The following is an 8,359-nucleotide window of genomic DNA, read 5'->3' as shown; positions in this document are numbered from 1 at the left end:
TACTCCCACAAGTGACTTCCTACCTTTATTTCTTCTTATCTCTACCCAAACTGATTCTACATCTTGATTTATGGAACGAAGGTCACCTCTCTCTGTTGTACTAACGTCATTTTTAATTAACATAGCTACCCCTCTATCTTTTCCTCGTTTCCTGTCCTTCCGAAATGTCATGTAGCCTTGAATATTCAGGTCCCAACCTTTGTCATCTTGCAGTCATGTCTCTGCAAAGGCTATCAGATCATACATATTTATTTCTATTGGAGCTATCAATTCATTTGTTTTGTTATGAATGCTGTAAGCATTCAAATTGTTTAGTCTTTACTTTAGCCTTTTTACTATTTATGCAACCTCTAGCCTTAGCTGCTTGCACATTCTTAATTTTGTACATTCAGTCCCTTCCTGCCACGCTCTGTTTATTATTTCCTTTATTGCTACCTTGCTCTCTTTAATTTATCATATCTTCTCTCACTTGATCCCTCGCCCCCACTATTTAGTTTAAAGCCCTTTCTACCACCCTAGTTATACGACTCAACAGGACACTAGTCCCAGCATGGTTCGGTGAAGACTGTCCCAACAGTACAGCTCCAACTTTCCCCAGTACTGGTGCCAGTATCCTATGAATCGAATCCCATTTGTCCTACACTGATCTTTGAGCCACATATTTAACTCTCCAATCTTATTTATCCTACTCCAATTTGCTTGTGGTTCAGGTAGTAATCCAGAGATTATTACCTTTGAGGTTCTGCTTTTTAAAATTTAGCCCCTAGTTGCTCATACTGTCTATACAGAACCTCTGTCCTAGTCCTATCTATGTTGTTGGTACCCATGTGGGCCACAACAACTGGATTCTCCCCCTCCCACTGCAAGTTGCTCTCCAGCCCTGAGCAAATGTCTCGAACCCTGGCACCGGGTAGGCAATACAGCCTTCTGGACTCTCACTCTTGGCTGCAGAGAACAGTGTCTATCCCCCTGACTATACTGGCTCCTACTACCACTCCATTCCTATTTATTCCCCCCTCTTGAATGGCTTCCTGTACCATGGTGCCATGGTCAGTTTGCTCCCACTCTCATCCAGAATAGCTGAAAGAACCTCAAACCTGTTGGACAATTGCAAGGGCTGAGGCTCCTCCACCTCTGCCTTCTCGATTCCCTTACTTGCCTTAGCCACAGTCACATCCTCCTGTCGCTGAACACTGACCAAATCAGAAGACCCTATCCTATGGGGAGTGACTGCCTTCTGGAACAAGGTGTTCAGGTAACTTTCCCCCTCCCTGATGAATCTCAGTGTCTGTAGCTCGGCCTCCAGCTCATCAACTCTGAGCCGAAGCTCCTCGAGCTGCAGACATGGTTGTTGTGAATCACACTGGTGTCCACAAGCTTCCACATACTGCAGCTGCAAGACATCAACTGCCCTGCCATCCTGATTGTGTTTTAAATAACGAATTATTTACTTAATTTTTTTAATTAATGCCTCTCCCCACCAGCACTTACTGCACTAATTTAAACCTTGGTAATACAATAACTGCTTAAAAATAAAACAAAACAGTAGATTCATCAACTTCTCAGGTACCTTCTGCTTGCCTGCCTTAATTAATTGTAAGGTAGCTACATAAACTTTAAATGTAATTTTACATTTTTCTAATTTCTAGCTATTAACACACACCCTAACAGTAATGATTTAGATATTTACACATGCTTCCTAACAGCTGTTACTCACCAACCTTACACCTTACAGCTTTCCTGAGAAGTCACTGTTTGAGTGCATGCCAGATTCCTGAAGCTGTTTAGGTGCTCCCATGCAGGTCCGTCTCCTCTCAGCTCCCCGAAGGTAAGTGAAAGCCCCAAGCATCGCGCTGTATTTATCCACTCCCTGTTCTCGGTGCTCCCATGCAGGTCCGGCTCCTCTCAGCTCCCTGAAGGTAAGTGAAAGCCCCAAGCATCGCGCTATATTTATCTGCTCCTGGTTTCAGGTGCTCCCATGCAGGCCAGGCTCCTCTCAGCTCCCTAAAGGTAAGTGAAAGCCCCAAGCATCGCGCTGTATGTATCCACTCCGGGTTCTTGGTGCTCCCATGCAGGCCCAGCTCCTCTCAGCTCCCTGAAGGCAAGTGAAAGCCCCAAGCATCGCACTGTATTTATCTGCTCCCGGTTCTAGGTGCTCCCACGCAGATCCGGCTCCTCTCCTCTGCTGAACTCTTGCCCTGAGTCTATGCCCGCTGGTTTATAGACCCCTTAACCAAGGGGAATAGGGCCTTCCTATCAACTCTATCTAGAGCCCTCAAAATTTTATACACTTTAATTAGGTTTCCCCTCAGCCTCCGCTGTTCCAAAGGGAATAACCCTAGCCTATCTAATGTTTTCTCATAACTAAAATGCTCCAGTCCAGGCAACATCCTCGTAAATCTCCTCAGTACCCTCCCTAGTGCAATCACATCATTGAAAGGCCACGCTGGTGAATAGAAAATAATGTTATAAAAACAAAAAATGCTGGAAATACTCAGCCGGTCTGGCAGCGTTTGTGGAGAGAGAAGCAGAGTTAACGTTTCAGGTCAATGACCTTTCAGCAGAACCCTTCATCAGAGTTCTGATGAAAGGTCACCGATCTGAAACGTTAACTCTGCTTCTCGCTCCACTGATGCTGCCAGACCTGCTGAGTACTTCCAGCATTTTTTGTTTTCATTTCAGATTTCCAGCATTTGCGGTGTTTTGCTTTTAAGGAAATGTTATGTGATCAAATTGCAATTGGAGCCGGAGGGCCAAGATATAAAATTGATAATCAGATGATACTGAAACTCAAGTGCTTAGGACCTCTGCCATAGTTCGGTTCTGGATGAATTTAGCAATAGCAATAACAGTAGAACCAACCCCTACAGTCAATTGTGAACTCACCGGTGTATAATCAGGTGAGTTGAATGAATGAATCCACTTCCCCCCCCCACAGCACATTTAAACAGCTTCTCTCCAGTCAGAATGTGCTGACCATGCTGCAAATAGTTTGAACTTTTAAAACTGGAGTGTTAACAGGCAGGAAAACTGAGTGAATCCCTTCATACACACATGAAGTACTTGAACGGTCTTCCCTCTGGTCTGACTGTGTGGGTGTGTCAATAAATAGGATGACCCACATTCAGCTGGTGAACAGTCAATCTCCAGTGTAACTGCATCCATAAGTTTCCAGCTCAGACAGGGAATTCAGTCCCTTCCCAATCACCAACAGCTTGCAATTATATAGCATCTTAACAGCAGTAAAACATCCCCAAGCCCTTCACAGGAATGTTAAGAGTCCCCACGTTAACCTGGTTGATTCCCAACACGTCTGTACTTGTGTCTCCAATTTAGTACCCCGAGCAAATTTCCATACAATAAAAATGGGAATACACATTTTCCAAATGTAAATCAGTGGCTCTGATAAATGCTCCATAACATTGTGTAACACCCCTATGGTTGTAAAACAACAAATCATATGGCTCTCTATGATCCTTGCCTTAGTAGATCTGGGAATATAATATAAATGGGAATTGTGTGTGTATTTCATGTTTGTTACCTCACACACATTTATTTTAATGAAATACCTTGCAGCTGATTGTCTCACAGGCAGATTTATTCCAGTAGTTTTAATAACTAGTGTTTCTTGTCTCGCACTACAAAAGCAAAATACTGCAGATGCTGGAAATCGGAAATATAAACAGAAAATGCTGGAAGTACTCAGGCAGGTCAGGTTGTGATGAAAGGTCAACAACCTGAAATGTTAACTCTGTTTCTCTTCTGGGTCGAGATGAGAAATAATAAAGGCAAGAAGTCACCTGTGGGAGTGGTGTACAGGCCCCTTAACAGTAATCACACAGTAGGATGGGGTACAAAGAAAGAAATAATGGGAGCTTGCCAGAAAGGTACAGCGATAATCATGGGGGGTTTTAATCTACATATAGACTGGAAAAATCAGATGGGCAAAGGTATTATAAATGAGGAGCCCATAGAATATTTTCAGGATAGTTTTCAGCACATTCTGGAGCCAACCAGAGAGCAGGCTATACTAGACCTGGTAACGAAGCAGAATTAATTCATTACTTTTTAAAAATTCATTCATGGGATGTGGGCATTGCTGGCTAGGTGATGTGAAGGTGCCCCTAGGCAGCAGTGATCATAATATGTTTGACTTTACATTCAGTTTGAGGGAGAGAAGAGTGGGTCTAAGACTAGTATTTTAAACTTAAATAAGGACAATTATGAAGGCATGAAAGCAGAGCTAGCAAAAGTGAACAGGCAAAATAGTTTAAGGCATAGGTCAAGAAAAAATGCAGTGGCAGACATTTAAGGGGATATTTCAGAATACACAGAATACATACATTCCAACAAGAAAGAAAAATTCCAAGGGGAGGCCCCACCATCCATGGTTAACTAAAAGTTACAGATAGTATCAAACTTAAAGAAAAAGCATGTAATTGCGCAAGGATGGGTGGCAAGACAGAAAATCGGACAGAATCTAAAAAGCAGCAAAGAACTACTAAAAGATTTATGAGGGGAAAAATTAGAGTACAAGAGAAAGCTGGCTAAGAATATAAAAAGATAGTAAGAGTTTCTATAGATAATTTTAAAAGAGTTAACAAAATGAGCATTGGTCCTATAGGAAGTGATTCTGGGGAATTAATAAGGGAAAATAAGGAGATGACAGATGAATTGAATTGATATTTCGCATTGGTCTTCACCATTCAGGATACAGGAAACATCACAAAAATAGCTGGAAATCGGGAAATGGAAGGGATCGAGGAACTCAAGAAAATTACAATCACCAAGGGAGTAGTACTGAGCAAATTATTGGAGCTGTGGGCTGACAAGTCCCCAGGTCCTGATGCACTTCATCCTAGGGTCTTAAAAGAAGTGGCTAGTGAGATAGTTGATAGCATTGGTTTTAATTTTCCAAAATTCGCTAGATTCCATTAGATTGGAATATAGCCAATGTAACTCCTTTTTTCAAAAAGGGAGACAGAAAGCAGGAAACTACAGCCCAGTTAGCTTAACATCTGTCATAGGGAAAATGTTGGAAGCTACAAGTAAAGACATTATAGCAGGGCATTTAGAAAAATTCAAGGTAATCAGGCAGAGTCAACATGGTTTTGTGAAAGGGAAATCTTGTTTAACCAATTTATTGGAGTTCTATGAAGAAGTAACATGTGCTGTGGATAAAGGGGAACTGATGGATGTACTGTACTTAGATTTCAAGAAGGCATTTGATAAGGTGCAACATTGCAGAGGTCATTGCAGAAAATAAAAGCTCATGGTATAGGATGGAAGATTGGTTAGCTAACTGTAAACAGAGTAGGCATAAATGGGTCATTTTCTGGTTGGCAAGATGTAACGAGTGGTGCACCACAGGGAGCAGTGCTGGGGCCTCAACTTTTTACAATTTATATAAATGACTTGGATGTAGGGACTGAAGGCAAGGTTGCTAAATTGGCTGACAACACAAAGATAGGTAGGAAAGTAAGTTGTGAAGAGGACATAAGGGGCAACAAAGGATTAAATGGTGGGTGAAAAGAAAAAACATAATAAGCTAAAAAGATACATGAAACAAAGAACAAGCTTTATAAGACCTTGGATACATGAAATTGCTGAGACAGACAGAATTGGGCAAGCGGGGGAAGGTGTGCTTTCTGATAACAAACTGGTGCACAGCAGATGTGTGCATTCGTCTCTAATTGGAGTCTATTTATCAGTATGTACATGCAGCCCCTTGGATAGGCTGTCATGCTGACCACCGAGGGGCCCCTCTAACTACTTCATTATGATCACGTTAAAACAAAGTTAAATGTGGCACGGGGATGTACGAGTCGTGATTGGCTACTTTAAATCACTCTGTATAATCTGATTGGTGTATGTAAACAATGTCTGATAAGTAATCCTGTAAACATGTATAACCATTGTGTTTCGGGGAGCTTGCATGTTTCGACTTGATTTGTGTGGCTCCCCTGCATGCTTGAATAAAACAAACAAAGAGTCTCGCCTGGTAACCACTTGCACGCGGAGAGAATGAACTCACACGGGTAGCAGAATAAGAGAGGGTGATTGAACTCCCAGAAGGGGCCACAAGAGGGTGATTGAACACCCACAAGTACCAGGGATAAGGGAGGGTGACTGAACTCCCAAAAGGCAAGGGAGGGTGACTGAACTCCCACATGGGGAGGATGATTGAACTTCCCGCAACAGTGGGCAAAGATCTGGCAAATGGGATATAATGTAGGGAAATGTGAAATTGTCCATTTTGGCAGGAAGAATAAAAAAAGCAAATTGTCTAAATGGTGAAGGATTGCAGAGCTCTGAGATGCAGAGAGATCTGGGTGTCTTAGTGCATGAATCACAAAAGGTTTGTATGCAGATACAGCACGCAATTAGGAAAGCTAATAGAATGCATCATTTACTGCAAGGGGAATGGAATACAAAACTAGGGATGTTATGCTTCAGTTATACAGGGCATTGGGAAGACCACATCTGGAACTGTGTACAGTATTAAGGAAGGATGTAGGTGTGTTGGAAGCAGTTCAGAGAAGGTTTACAAGACTAATACCTGGAATTGTTGGGTTGTCTTATGAGGAAAGGTTGGACAGGCTAGGCTTCTTTGGCTGGAGTTTAGAAGAGTAAGAGAAGACTTGTCCGAAACATATAAGATTCTCGACAGGGTGAATGTAGAAAGGATGTTTCCTCTTGTGGGAGAATCTAGAACTAGGGGTCACTGTTTTAAAAATAAGGGTCACCCATTTAAGACAGATGAGAATTTTTTTCTCTGAGGGCCGTGAGTCTTTGGAACTCTCTTCCTCAAAAGGCAGTGGAAGCAGAATCTTTGAATATTTTTAAGGCAGAGGTAGATAGATTCTTCATAAGCGGGGGGAGGGGGTTGGTGGTGAAAGGTTATTGGGAGTAGGCAGGAATGTAAAGTTGAGATTACGATCAGATCAGATTGTTGAATGACGGAGCAGGCTCACGGGGCTGAGTGGCCTACTCCTGCTTCTATTTCGTTTGGAAGTATGTTCCACAGTTGCTGCCTGATCTGATGAGTATTTCCTGCATTTTCTGTTTTTATTTCTAGTCTTCCAGTATTGTTTCTACTGCTCCTGCATTCAGCCGATCCCATTATTATTTCCCTGTACACTTCTTGCTTGTATTTTCCTTATTATTTTCTTCCCTATACTTTATCTTAATTCATTTCCCATCTTCTCTATGGCTTTCCATCCTAAGTATTCAGACTTTGTTCCCAAAGTTGGTAAGGATATAAGGTGTGCCACGCAACCTAATGTATAACACTATTTCAGGTGGTGGGAGATTACGGAGTACAATGCAAATTTCCAACTGTTTAACATCAGAAAATGAAGCTGAGATCTCCTATGTCAGAGTCATACAGCACAGAAACAGGCCCTTCGGTCCACTGTGTCCGCACCAACCACCTATTCTAATCCCATTTTCCAGCACTTGGCCCATAGCCTTGTATGTGATGGCATTTCAAGTGCTCATCTAGATACTTCTTAAATGTTGTGAGGGTTCCTGCCTCTACCACCACTTCAGGCAGTGCGTTCCAGATTCCAACCACCCTCTGGGTGAAATTTTTTCCCCTCAAATCCCCTCTAAACCTCCTGCCCCTTACCTTAAATCTATGCCCCCTGGTTACTGACCCCTCCGCTAAGGGAAAAAGTTTCTTCCTATCTACCCTATCTATGCCCCTCATAATTTTGTATACCTCTGTCTGGTCTCCCCTCAGCCTTCTCTGCTCTATGGAAAACAACCCGAGCCTATCCAGTCTCTCTTCATAGCTGAAATGCTCCAGCCCAGGCAACATCCTGGTGAATCTCCTCTGCACCCTCTCCTGTGCAATCTCATCTTTCCTATAGTGTGGTGAACAGAACTGTACACAGTACTCCAACTGTGGCCTAACTAGCGTTTTATACAGCTCCATCATAACCTCCCTGCTCTTACATTCTATGCCTCAGCTAATATGCCTTCCTTACCACCTTATCTACCTGTGCTGATGCCTTCAGTAATCAATGGACAAGTACACCAAGGTCCCTCTGAACCTCTGTACTTCCTAGGGTCCTACCATCCATTGTGTATCCCCTTGCCTTGTTAGACCTCCCAAATTCATTACTCCACACTTCTCAGGATTAAATTCCATCTGCCACTGCTCTGCCTATCTTACCAGCCCATCTATATCATCCTGTAATCTAAGGCTTTCCTCCTCACTATTTATGACACCACCAATTTTTGTGTCATTGCGAACTTAGTGATCATACCTCCTATACTCACATCTACATCATTAATGTACACTACAGACTCGGAGGGCGGAGTTCCAGAGCGGTGAGTATATAAAAAAAAGCTG

Source organism: Heterodontus francisci, chromosome 36, assembly GCF_036365525.1.
Source record: "Heterodontus francisci isolate sHetFra1 chromosome 36, sHetFra1.hap1, whole genome shotgun sequence".
In the NCBI taxonomy this organism is placed as follows: Eukaryota; Metazoa; Chordata; class Chondrichthyes; order Heterodontiformes; family Heterodontidae; genus Heterodontus; species Heterodontus francisci.
Note: the sequence above shows the minus strand (reverse complement) of the source record.